The following is a 14,824-nucleotide window of genomic DNA, read 5'->3' on the forward strand; positions in this document are numbered from 1 at the left end:
ATTGGGGGGGGGGGCACTAGAACAAAATACAAGACAGAGGATGCAGAAATTAAGAAATTCTTTGTTGCAAGGTTTCTGGACTTTAAAATGATAGATAGCAAATCGGTTGTCTCTCAAGTACAAGAATTGCAAGTAATCATTCACGATCTTCTAGCAGAAGGTTTGATTATGAATGATGCATTTCAAGTAGCAGCGATCATTGAAAAGCTACCACCTATGTGGAAAGACTTCAAAAACTACTTGAAGCACAAACGCAAGGAGATGAATGTCGAAGATTTTATTGTCCAACTGCATATTGAAAAGGATAATAAGGTTGTCGAAAGAAGGTCAAAAGGGAATTCTACAATTAATGAAGCACATATTGTAGAAGATGCCCAAAATAATTCTAAGAAAAGGAAGAAAGTTGAACAAAGAAGCAATCAACCCAAGAAGAAATTCAAGAAAAAGTGCTTCAACTGTGGCAAGATTGTCCATAAGTCCACGGATTGTCGTGCCCCTAAGAAAGGCAAGAAAAAGGACCAAGCAAATATGATTGAGTCCAACAAAGAATGTGATGATCTGTATGCTATATTTTTAAAATACAACTTAGTGGGGAATCCTCGCGAGTGGTGGATAGATTCTAGTGCCACCTGTCATATTTGTGCCAACAAAGAGTTGTTTTCGGCATTTGGTTCAGCTCAAGTAGAAGAAATGATCTACATGTCTAACTCCGCTACGGCTAAGGTAGAAGGAACAGGAAAAGTGGGATTGAAAATGACTTCAGGAAAGTTCTTGACACTTAACAATGTCTTGTACATTCCGGAATTACGTAGGAACTTGATTTCTGTTTCACTTCTAGACAAGAATGGATTCAAATGTGTAACTGATTCTGGAAAAAATTGTAATTAGCAAAGGAGAAGTGTATGTAGGAAAAGGCTATCTCACCAAGGGCCTTTATAAGATGAATATAATGAATATTAAAATCAATAAAAATTCAAATTCTTCTTACTTGCTTTAGTCTTATAATTTGTGGTATGAACGTTTAGGCCATGTTAATTACAAACGTTAGGAAAAATGATTAACTTAGAGGTTTTGCCAGGAAAAATGATTAACTTAGAGGTTTTGCCAAACTTTGAGTGCAATAAATCAATGTGTCAAACGTGTGTGGAATCAAAGTATGCAAAGCATTCTTATAAGTCTTTTAAAAGGAATTCCAATCCCTTAGACTTAATACACACTGATATTTGTGATATGAAGTCAACACCATCACGTGGTGAAAAAAAGTATTTCATAACTTTTAGTGACGATTGCACTAGATACTATGACATCTACTTGCTAAATAGTAAGGATGAAGCAATAGATACGTTTAGGCAATACAAAACTGAAGTAGAAAATCAGTTAGAGAAAAAGATAAAAATAATAAAAAGTGATAGGGGCAGAGAATATGAATCTCCCTTCGCCGAAATATGTGTAGAGAATGGAATTATCCATCAAACTATGACCTCGTATTCACCTTAATCTAACGAAATTGTGGAAATAAAAAACTGAACGTTGAAGGAAATGATGAATGTCTTACTTATAAGTTTCGGTTTACCGCAAAACTTATGGGGGAGGCTATTCTTACAGCCAATCGTATACTCAATAGAGTTTCCCATAGTAAGACAAAATCAATTCCTTATGAAAAATGGAAAAAAAAGAAACCCAACTTGAAATATTTTAAAGTATGGGGGTGTCTAGCAAAGATCCAAGTTCCTATGCCTAAAAGGGTTAAGATATGACCTTAGATGGTGGACTGTGTGTTCATAAGATATGCTAAAAGTACTAAAGCATGTTGTTTTTTGGTTCATATATCCGAACATCCGAATATAAATGAAAATACGATAATTGAATCAGATAATGCTGAATTCTTTAAAAATATTTACCCGTGTAAAACTAGAAATGAACAGTCTAGTGGAGGGTCTAAACGACCTCGATATGAACCAAGTGATAATATACATAATGAAGATAATCCAAGACGTAGTACACGTCAAAGAACTTCTACTATATTTGGATCAAATTTTGTAATATTTCTCTTAGAAAATGAGCCTCAAACGTTTAAAGAAGCAATGTCATCATTAGAATCATCCTTTTGGAAAGAGGCAGTCAATAGTGAGATTGATTCAAACTTAAGAAACCATACATGGGAATTGGTTGATCTTCCTCTAGGAAATAAACCTTTAGGTTCTAAATGGATCTTCAAAAGGAAATGAAAGCGGATGGCACTATTGACAAATACAAGCAAAGACTTGTAGTAAAAGGCTTCAAGCAAAAAAAAAGACCTCGATTACTTTGATACATACTCGCCAGTAACAAGGATAACATCGATTCGAATGTTAATTATCTTGGCGGCAGTATATGGTCTTGAAATCCATCAAATGGATGTGAAAACCGCATTCCTAAATAGAGAATTGGAGGAAAAAATTTACATGGAACAACCTGAGGGCTTTATGGTTCCAGGAAAGGAGAATAAGATGTGTAAACTTATTAAGTCATTGTATGGACTAAAGCAAGCACCTAAACAATGGCATGCAAAGTTTGACCAAACTATGTTGGCAAACGAGTTCAAGATAAATGAATGTGATAAATGTGTTTACATTAAAGACACTCCAAATCACCAAGTCATTATTTTTTTATATGTCGATGATATGTTGATCATCAGTAGAGATATTTCTGACATAAATGAAACGAAATGAATGCTCGAGAGCAATTTGATATGAAAGACCTTGGAGTTGCGGATGTGATCTCAAGTGAAAGTGACTCACAATTGGAGTACGCAAGAGTATTGGGATGTTTCATGTATATAATGAACTATACATGACCAGACATAGCATGCGCAATCAATAAGTTGAGTCGGTACACTAGTAATCCCAACAAAACTCATTGGATGGCAATGAAAAGAGTTTTGGGGTATCTTAAATACACTCAAGACTATGCTTTGTATTATAATAAATATCACATAGTACTTGAATGATATAGTGATGCAAATTAGATCACTGGGTCAAATAAAGTAAAATCCACAAGTAGATATGTATTTACTATCGGTGAAAGAGCAGTCTCTTAGAAATCATCCAAACAGACTTGTATTGCTTGCTCTACAATGGAATCTGAATTTATCGCATTGGATACAGCCGGTAAAGAAGTAGAATGGCTCCGAAAATTCTTGGAAAATATTCCTTATTGGCCTAAACCAGTGGCACCAGTATGTATACAATATGATAGCCAAACGATAATAGGTAGGGCAGGGAGCATGATGTACAATGATAAATCTCGTCACATACGATTGAGACATAATATCGTTAGGAAAATTCTCTCTAGTGGAATTATCACTGTTAACTATGTAAAGTCAAAGGATAATGTGTCAGATCTACTTACAAAAGGGCTATCTTGAGAAGGAGTGAAAAGGACATCCAAGGGAATGGGTTTAAAATCTAGGACAAGTCAGCAAGGCAGTAACTCTACTTAGCAGGAGATCCCAAGAGCTAGGTTCAAGGAGATCAAACAAAGTTGTGTCTGACAGGTTCAACATTGTTAAAATACCAACCCATTCTCATGATGTAGATAATGTTTAGTAAACATGGATAATACTTAAGGTGAGAAGTCTTTTAATGATTATCTAAATTTGGCAGATTTGACCAAATAGTTTAATCTATGGGATTAAAAGTTTAGAAATCACCTATGTGAGGGCGAAGTGGAAGCCACTTCAAGGAGAATATTAGTAAAGGCCTATTTTCTAAGCTCTCATGAATCCAGGACGTGTTCATGGTTGAAAATAATAAAACCGTGAAAACCAAAAATGGTAAAAGACTGGTTGTGTGACATGTTGTAATACCTCATACTTTTTTCTAGCTTAAAATTGCCTCAAGAATGTTAGAAGATTTTCCTTGAAAGATAAATCCACTTATGTACATGTGGTATTTTTAAGACTTTTACTTTTTGTCACGTGGGAAAATGAATTAGATTTCCAACGATACCAATTTCATCGAAATCCGACATCGGAGGAGAAAGTTATGGCCAAAATATAAAAGGCAGTAAAACCACCTAGATGCAACGGTGAGGTTTATGGACCGTCGTACTAGCGACGGACCATCGCCCACGACCGTCGTAGAAAGGTAGTGAGAACTAGCTTCTGCCTAGGAGCGACGGCCTAGGCTGACGGACCGTCGGATTAGCAACGGACCATCACTCAAGCCTTTGCAAGGAAAACAGTGAGGCAACCTTCTGGATAAGGTGCGACGGTCAGGTGGACAGACCGTCGAACTTGCAATGGACCGTAGTCCAAGCCGTTGCAGCCAAAACAGTGAGACCCCAAGCGACGGTCAGGGCCGACGGACCAACAACCCAGCGGCGGACCATCGTACCCATCATCGCGGGTCCCGTTTAGTTTTTTTAAGTCATTTTAACAGGGGTATTTTGGTCATTTACCACCCACCTATATATATACCTAATTATATCCGATTTCAGCCATTTGGTTCATTATTACTTCACAACCAATATTAGGGTTTCTCTCTAATATTAATCTCCAAGGACAAAATCCAATCATCTTCAAGAACTAAGGGATTTCCAATTCTTCAAGTTCAAGAACATCAAGAATCTTAACCCAGGTATGCATAGTGTTCATTCATGGACTCCTTTCATCCATGAAGTCCAAAAATCCCTTTTCCAACTTCAAGTTATGGATTTTCTTTATGATTTCATGATTGGGTTGTTCTTGTTCACATTGATAAATGAGAAATTGAATTCTACTCCATGTTAGGTGATAATTTCTATGTGGGTTTAATTATTATAGATATAGATTCATGCAAACCCATGACTAAACCCTTGAATAATGAAATTAGAATGTGACCATGATGTTTAATTGTTGCACAATGATGTTTACATGTACGATGCCTACAATATATTTGATTAAATGCCTAGATGAAGAAAAAGTGTCTAACTAGCATGATACCATGAAATCCCCCTCTATGTACAAGTTATGCCTGTCACATATTTTGGTGGAATTCTTCTATAAATGTATTATAGATTATGATGTTAGTTATATGTTCAAGTAAGTTATGCTTGATCAGTTTCTTTCCATCGAGTCCTGGGGGTACTTGTACCCGAAATATTAGTTGTGTGCCTAGAGCCATGTCATATTTTTAGGATACTCTCAGTCAAGCTATGATCCTTAGACTTCAGAGAGTCTTATGACTCAGGAAATCTCCATGATCTCATGAACTCAGTCAGTTGTCAGATGTCAGTAGTATTCTGTCAGTCAACGGAAGTCAGTAATTTAGTCCATGTTCAGTTCAGTAAATCATGTTCAGTGTCTATTCAGATGGGAGTAGAAATTAGCACCGAGCGATCCCAATGGTGGGAACTCATCTGTTATATGAGGGTATGATTCTTAGAAGCAATCCTTGCATTCCAGAACTATGTAGCCAGCATAGGTTGAGACATCATAGCCTTCTATATGAGGGTAGATGAGGTGGGTTAACTTGCTATATGAGGGTTCTCACCATTCTCATTAGAGTTACCTGTTATATTAAGGTCACTCATACGTTTTCCTTACCAGTGGCGCAGTATTGACACCCTTCTAATCAGGGCACAGATTGGACCCTAATTCGGCTATAATACGTCATTTGGGGCATGTCGGTTAAATGACTACCTCCTACAGTCTCAGTATCAGTCTCAGTAAAAAAACTCAGATAGTTCTTCAAAATTCAGGATATTCAGATACAGTCAACTCAGATACAGTGTGGAACTTAGCTAGTTTCATCAGATTTAGGACTGTCAGATACAGTCACTCATGTTATCAGTTATATCAGTTATCAGTATGTCATGTTATCACGGTATCAACATCAGTTTTTATGTCTCATACATGTACTCTCACACTCATGATAGTCAGTTTGTTATTATATTTGTTCATGCATATGAACTCCATGCATTCATCCTACCTCATATGCATACCAATACATTTAAAGTACTGACGCATTCGCGTTATGGTGTCTTATACCATAGGTTTAGAGACAAGATCTCCAAAGCAGTAGTAGATTCCAGTCTCAGCAGTCAGAGTTAGAAGTGAATCCTCATCTTTCGAGGACATGATTATTTTCCTATTATCTCATTAATTAGTTTATTAGTTGGAGTTAGTTGAGGACATGTCCCATCAACTCCTTGTCTACAAACTTACTGATTTGGTTATGACTCATCCCAACGACTCATCAGGAAGCCTTATGACTCATAGGGTTCAGTGATAAACAGGACAGTGATCTCAAAGCTCAAGGAATTTTTAGGGCTGAAATTTGAGTTGTTTCATAGGCATCCCCAAGTAACGAAATGAAAGTTTACCTCTTGAGTATCATGTTAGTTCACAATGATCAACAACTACCTTTGGGTCCATATTTACACAAAATATATTAGATTTTGATGCACTAGTTACCAACCCTACAGTATTGGAGAATGTTTTCAACCACCTTAACATCAGTAAAACTGATTGAAACTTACCTGCGTATGTAGACACATAATTTTTACTCTTCCAAAAGTCAAATTTACTCATTTACCTGCACCCTACCCTATTTGATAATCCTTCCATAAAAAATAAAAATAACCAACCTTTAATAAACTTACCCTATGAAAACTCCACACCTCATACTACCTAACCCCTAGCCCACATACCCTTTCCCACATATCCCACACCTCATGGAGTTTCCCTCACCATAATAGAACAACGTAAAAGGGAATAGAAAAATCCATATACGATACAAAAATTCACATACTACACCTCATGATACACTCTCATACATACTCACAAACTCTCACCCATAAGAAGGGAAAAAGATACACACGTACTAGATACAGTGAGAAATGGGGGAAAATGAGAAAGACAATAGTGAAATAGATAACCAGTAGGAGAAACAGGAGAGAGAGAGATCGGGGGATTTTAGATATTGAATAGATATAGGAGCAATCAGTGAACAGAGAGATAGAAACAATGAGCAGAGAGAGGAGAGATGATGTGAGGAAGAGAGGAGAAAGAAAAGAAGAAAAACCAATGACAAAAGCTCTCAAAAAAAGAAGAAAAAACAATGAAAAAAACTGTCATTTTCTAACTTTTTTGATGAATTCTCACTAGAAAATGCCTTCCCACCATTGAATCCCATCAAAAACTTCAAAATCAGTGACCAATCTCTCTTTTCTTTATCGCCTGACGTAGGAGCTTCGGTTAAACAAAAGTAGTGACCCCAGCTCACCTACCACCGAAAAATTCCATTGATATCACTATTCCAGTAGTGAAAATCTACCAAAAAACCATCTGAACCCACCCCACCACTGGAAAACTGACCATTACTACCCAAAATGCCCAAAACCTAATCTAACCAACTTTTCCATAAAAAATGACCAAAATAGACCTATTTGCATACAAATTAGGGGAGAGACTTTTTATTTACGAACTTTGGACCTGGTTTAGTGAAAAACAAAAGTTGTATGAATAGAAATTGAGGTGTTTTGGCACCGGTTTGTATTGAGGTTCGATTTGAGGTTTTCGGGTACGAATTGTATTTTTCTGTTGAGTAATACTTGAGTTTGAAAGCTTCATATTAAGGTCTATTTCTACTCTTTCTCATTTTTATTTCATTATTTATGATATTCAGTGTATTTCTTTGAATATTATGTGTTGTTTGATCCTTGTCGGTAGTGAATCTTTATTTTTTTTAATTCGTTGTTTGGTTCCCTTGGTTATGGATTGTGTAATGAAACGATATTTCATTTGAGAATTAAAATCAATTATTCGGGAAGGGAATTGAAAATCCACCGGTGTGTAACTTTAATTAGTTCACCTCAAGTTGTTACTTACTATTGATAGCTCGAATTCATTTAGTAGTATAATGTTTAGGCTTTAATTGGAGGCAAATGGTAGGTTGGGTGAGCAATTTTAAAATTTGTGGATTGTCGAATGATTATTTTTTATTTTCTTGCTTTATTTTAACATATTCACTTAAATTTATTCATTCTATCGGAGGATGCCACGAGATGAATTGTATTTTTTCACTGAAGAACGCCTTAAGTATTATGTATGTGGAGGATGTTCGTGATCAAGGCCCAAGGCATCGGGTAGATCATAATTTAGGATAGTTTAATTTAATTTAGGTTTTCATTTTAGTACTTTTTATTTTGGTACTTTATTAATTGGACTGGACATTATGTTGTAGAACTTTGGTTGTTTTGTTTGTTTATTTCTTTGCGAATGTGCTCTTTTAATGAGTTTATCATCTCGTAGTGTCATATTAGCCGATGTAACTCAATGAAGCAACCATGGTTGAACCACAGGTTCGAGGGGTGTCTAACACCTTTTCCTCGATTAACAAAATTCCTTAACTAGATCTCTCTTCGTGGATTAGCTTAAGAGTCAATTATTTTTGATAAAAAATTAACATGGTGACTTGTCATGCCAAACAATGTCAAGTATCGACTCTAAGTTTAATTGCAAAATCCTTTTTCGAAACATATCTTCCTTTGTCACCTTAACAACTAAAATCTTTTTGAACTTAAAATCAATTTTTTGATTAAAAAAAACGGTGTGACAAATCTGGCGACTCTGCTGGAGATTTTTTAGAATTTGAGCTTCAATGTTGAGTTGTATCAACTTAGTTTGGCACTATAGGTGTATAAACTAAGTTTGTATTTACAGTTTTTCCTTAAGTGTTACCACTTTATATCTGTCATCATATGCATTACCCTAAGTCATTTCCTTCGAAACAACACTCGTAGTACTCTTGTGTACACGAACCTTCTTTGATTCACCTTTATTTAAGAGGAGGATCCGTCGGGTGTATGGAGTGGGTGGGAAGCTATTGCAGTCACCATCGACCATGCACTACTCCGAACAACCTTGTTAGTTGAACCCCAACCAAGTCAATCTTTAGGTCATTCTTATTTGCACCATGTTGAGATCTAGTAGGACCCGTTTGATATTTTATAGGAGACTTACCCTGAAGCATCCCTATGTGCTAATTGTTACATCTTTAAGGGTAACAGATTCATTTGACGAACTAATTTAGGGAAGCATGTGCTAAAATTAAGGGAAAGAGTGTTTAGGCCAGGAAAAGCTAAAAAAGGAAAATAAAAAAAAAGAGTGAATCAAAGTAAAGAGTTTCATAGCTCATATGGGTTCTTTATTGATTTTGTTTTCATAACTAAAAATTCAAACTAATTTTTTCCCTTTTGTAAGCATTTTCTCAAGAAACAAAACACCAAAAAGATTTTTCCTTTATTTTATTTAACAGGAATTCATAACTTGAAAATGTAAACAAAAATTTTTTTTCTTTTGTGGGAGTTCCATACATTTCTATATAGGAAAAGTTTAAAATATTTTTTTTGTAGTTTTTTGTATATTTTACATAAGAAAAATGTCAAAAAGACTTTTTCTTTTAGTATCTTTGTATGTTTTTCTACGTCAAAATTTTATTTCTGGTGGTGCTTTATTTTGAATAATTTCATCTGAAAATACAAAAAAAAATTCTTTTCGCAGTTGTTAGATTTTTTTTATATGAAGTTTCAAACCGAAAACTCAAAAAGATTTTTTCTGCATGTTTCATCATCTGTGTTGGTCATGTCTTAATTCTGAGTTGTCGCACCCAAATTCTTTTCATAGTTAGGTTTTTTTATATGAATTTTCAAATAGAAAACTCAAAAAGATTTTTTCTGCATGTTTCATCATTTGTGTTGTTCATGTCTTAAGTCTGAGTTGTCACACCCAAATTTTTACCAAAAGATAAATTTAAAATTTTTAAAGGGTTTTATTATTAAGTGACAAAAGAAAATAATTTGCTTCGAAAAAGAATTTTAACAATCAAAACTCAGAGTCCCCACTTGGCATAAATCTGATGTACCAAGTCACCTTTGGAAAAAATTTCAAAATAATTTTTGACTCTTTCAAAACTGGTCCACGAACAGAGATTCCGATTAAGGAATTCTGCTGACCTAGGGGGAGGTGTTAGGCATCCCTCGATCCCATGGTTCAACTATGGTTTCTTCGGGGAGTATATCGGCTAGTACGACACAATAAAATGCATAAATAAAAAAAATAGAAAATGCACCAAAACACGCAATCAAAAAGTCAAAACTCCAAAATAGTGTCCAGACCAATTTATTATAAATCGAAATAAAAAATTTTGTAATTAAAACCTAAACTATTCTAAATATCCTACACTACCCAATGCATCGAGCCTTGATCACGATCAGTCTTTCGAGTAAAAAGTATCGCAGGGCATTTTTCGGTTACAAATACACTTTTTCTCAGGGCATTTCCTGGCCAAATGAGTAAAAGGAGTTTAGATGCGATGAAATAAAGGTCATTCAACACATTCAAACGTTCAACAATCCAAAATCCCCTAAGTTTTGTCTACCCGAACTACCATTTACCTATCCATTTCGACTTATCATGATTCTATCACATTCAACATCATTAACAAATTAAAAGTAATCAATATTCACGTTATCAATTTTTAAATCCTGTCTTCCCCAAGTTAAAATTCATCCAAACGAATTCAAATCTTTCAACTGCTCTATTCAAATGAACTAATCAATCAATATAAACCACCATCCATAATCCAATTGTAACCAACTCATATAAAGTAACATTCATACGCCATGACTTAGGAAAATCTATGGATAGTAGCCCAGGGTTAAGGCTTACGAATAATCATACTACGTTATTGAACTTCATTCAATAAATTGCTTATCTTGGTTGTTAATTCATAGGGTTAATTGCATGATTACGATTTCCCAATCTCTAATCGTTTACCTAAGTTGAATCTTACAACTACATCGTTGTGCGGGGATGTAATAGTTCACTTAAGTTCTTTACAAATATCATCCTACATGTGATTCAAGTAAAGATTGTAGGTACATCCCTGTCCTAGATGCTAATTTGAAATCCTTATTTTATAAAAGACTATGAACCTTACCTTGCTTATTCCCATGTTCTATCGTCCTATTCTCTCTCCCAAGTTCACAAGGTTGACAATTGATGTATTCTAAGGGTAGATAATCCTTAAAATAGTTAAAAAAAAAAAGAATAAACAAACAACCAACAATGATAATCAAATCAACAAACTTAATTCAAAATGAAAGTAGTCATGATCTTGGCCTTAACCTCGGAAAGGGAGTTTTAGCCTTTAATGGATATATTCATCATCCAATCCCTTGGAATGATGATACAAACCATAAAAGAAACTAAATTAAAATAATAAAACCCTAAAGAGAAGTTTTGGTAGTACCCAAAGCTCCAAGATGTCCAAAATTTGTCCAAAAGTATCTATAAAACCTAATATAACATGTATTTATAGTATAGGAGCAAGCCCAATCGCTGTTGGAGTTAAAAACCTTCAGTTATTGAGCTCGGGAGTAGGTGAGGTGGCTTCCTGGGTATCCCCCCACTCCAAGTGGGTCGGCTCCCTGGATACATCCCCGCTACAAGTGGGGCATCGCCTCAATATTGCCCAGGCTCTCTGGACTTTGCTCTCTGAAATTTGGTTAAGTGTTGAGTCTCCCCTCTTTAACCCTTGTCTTATGGCGTATTTCTCATGAATTCCAAGATTTATTAACATCAAAATATCATCATATTCAGCTCTAAAAGTATCCTAAATACACAAATTAAGAATAAAATGCAACACTATATCTATTACAACAAATTAAAACAAGAGTTAAGCTAAGCTAGTTCGCATTGATCTTTCACTTATTGTTCCAGCTATACAATCATTCAAATTGAACTTTTCTCATTACCAAAACTTTATTCCACTTATAATAACACATAAAGACCACTTGGAACACATTAAACACAATAGAATCCACCTAAATTAACTAGACAACCACCTAGCTCAAGCTAGTAGCACTAGTTTTCAGGGTTGAACTGTAAATGAATCTTTTAAGCAAAAACTTTTTTGGAACTCACTCTAAACATCATAAACACATTCTTAAATAATTTGATGCACATTTATCTCATTATCAACCCATATAGCAAATGAATCATCCTTAAAACAAGGCTAAAAAGACTAGACTAGTGACGCTAGAATGCATAAATACACCTAAAATCAATATCAAAGCTCCTAACAACAATTTTAAAGATGATCCACAGACAGACCTCGTTTGAAATTCCTAAACAGTAAACCCCCAACCACTAACTCCCGAATAGAACGAATCTCAAAAAACCTGGCTAACCTCGAAGACCGACTGACCCGTTTCTATATTTTAGTTGTTTTTCGGTGGAATTGTGTCAAAATTGACTGAGATGGTCGGATTTCATTGATTTGGTCACCGATTTTGTTATTTCTGGTGAGATTCAAACTAAAATGGGGAAGGGAGTGGCTTTTCAATATGAGTATGGTCGGAATGAGGTTCATGGATCTTTTTTCCAGTAGGTTTCACTGTAATAGTTCCACATAGTAGTCACCATATTTTTCCTGGTGGCGATTCCAGTGGGTTTTCATTAAGAGACTCACCGAAAATAACCCAACGAGCACCTATTTTCTCCCTGTCTCTCGATTTTAGCTCTCTCTCTCTCTCTCTTGATTCTCTCTCTCCTATTACTCGATTTACTCTATTTTCTCTTTGGCATGTATATGTGTATGTGTATGTATATGTGTCTCAATTAAGAGTGTATTGTGAGTTTTTCTATCAATCCATCTCTCTATGGTGTATTCATGTGAGGTATGTGTATATATGGGTGTGGATTTTTTTTTTTAGAAATGTATATGTATAACAATGAGGGTGACTCTCTCAGGAAAATAAAATGTGAATTAGATTTTAAAGGGGGGAGGGGGCCACGTGGGGTAGGTAGTGAGGTGGGTCGGAGTATGTGGGGTTAGTGGGGGTATTATTTGTTAGATTAGTTATTTTTTGGTCTTTTTATGGTGAAATTATTAAATGACTGAGGGTGTATGATAAGGTGAGGCAAAATGAATAAAACTTGGCTTTTGGGAGGGACAAAATTATGTGTCTACATCATGCCCCTCTTTGAATGTAAACACAAAGTATTTTTAGATAAAGAAGTAGACAACAAGATAGAATTTTAACCCGGCCATTATTCGAATGGGAGAAATAGAAAGACAAAATGCAATTAATCCTTGATTTGGGATATCCTACCTATCCCAAGTTATATGGGGATCAAGTCACATATAGTTCTAGGGTTGAAAAGGAAATAGACTATACCGAGTTGGAGAGTCACATATAGTTCTGTAGCTTTGTCATTAAATCAAGATGAAAATTACAAGTTAAAAAGATAAATAAAATTACAAAAGTCCTATCTATGCAGTATCTCTTGATTCTTGTCTTGGGTCTCCGATGCTTTCAAAAGTGACAAAAGATCTAATCTTATTTGGGTTAAACTTGAGAATAGATTCTTTCTTCATACAAAATTTGGTGTTGGAAATGAACTCAAACATTGACCATGTTCTGTCATGTAGGACTTCTGAACTTTAAACTTGAATTTAAAAATCTTCACCCTATTCGCTAGATGGGCTCTTGACTTACAATTTATTCACCTTGTTTCTTGGTTTTTCATTTTTCACCCTATTCTCCAGGCGGGCTCCTGAATTGCATATTTTCAATATGTTGACTTTCAATTTCTTCACTTTGTTCTCTAGGCAGGCTCCTGAAATCACATCAAAACTAGCAAGAAAATAGTCCTAAACAAAGGTTATGATAAAGTGAGATTTCACTTTTAAAAATAAAGTCCCATTTTTCAAGAGGGACCTAAAATGATGTGTCCAATAACATTAATTAAATTTTTTGTCCCAGTTTATCATAATAAACTTTTGTGGGTGTCAAACCCAATCACAATTACTTGCAAAATACATAATGCAAATGTGATTTAAGACTCTAATCAATGAATTCATCTCTTAAATATAAAGGGGCGTGTCTCCTAGGGGTTACATGGAAGGATTTGACTAGAAAGTGCGGCTTCTAGGAATCAAGGCTTGAGTTAGGAAGTGCATCACAAATAAAACTTTAAACACTCAAATAAGGAAGTGCATCTGATAGGGTTTAAGTGAAATGACTCGACTAGATACTGCATCTTCCAGGAATCAAGGCTTGAGTTAAGAAATGCGACACCTAACAAGAGAAACTTAAATACCCTAACAAGGAAATGTGTCTCATAAGGGTTAACTACTCAACTAGAAAGTACATTTTTTAAGAGTAAAGGCTCAAGCTAGGACGTGTGTCTCCAATCAAGTGAAACTTGAATACCCAACAAAGAAGTGTTTCTCCTAAGGGTCAAGTGGAATGACTAGACTAGAAATTGCATTTTCTAGGAGTCAACGCTTAAGTTAGGAAGTGAACCACCTAACAAGCAAAAACTTGTATACCCAACAAAGAAAGTGTGTCTCTTAAGGATCAAGTGGAATGACTCTACTAGAAAGTGTATTTTCTAGGAGTCAAGGCTTAAGTAAGGAAGTGAACCACATAACAAGTGAAACTTAAATACCTAACAAGGAATTATGTCTCCTAAGGGTCAAGTGGAATGACTCGACTAGAAATTTCATTTTCTAGGGATCAAGGCTTAAGTTAGAGAGTGCGTCAACTAACAAGTGAAACTTGAATTAACCAACAAGGAAGTGTGTCTCCTAAGGATCAAGTGGAATGACTCAACTAGAAAGTACATTTTTTAGGAGTCAAGGCTTAAGTTAGGAAGTGAACCACCTAACAAGCAAAGCGTAAATACCCAATAAGGAAGTGTGTCTCTTAAGGGTCAAGTGGAATGACTCGACTTGAAAGTTCATTTTGTAGGAGTCAAGGCTTAAGTTAGGGAGTACATCACATAACAAGT

This window comes from Capsicum annuum, chromosome 10, assembly GCF_002878395.1.
Source record: "Capsicum annuum cultivar UCD-10X-F1 chromosome 10, UCD10Xv1.1, whole genome shotgun sequence".
Classification (NCBI taxonomy): Eukaryota; Viridiplantae; Streptophyta; class Magnoliopsida; order Solanales; family Solanaceae; genus Capsicum; species Capsicum annuum.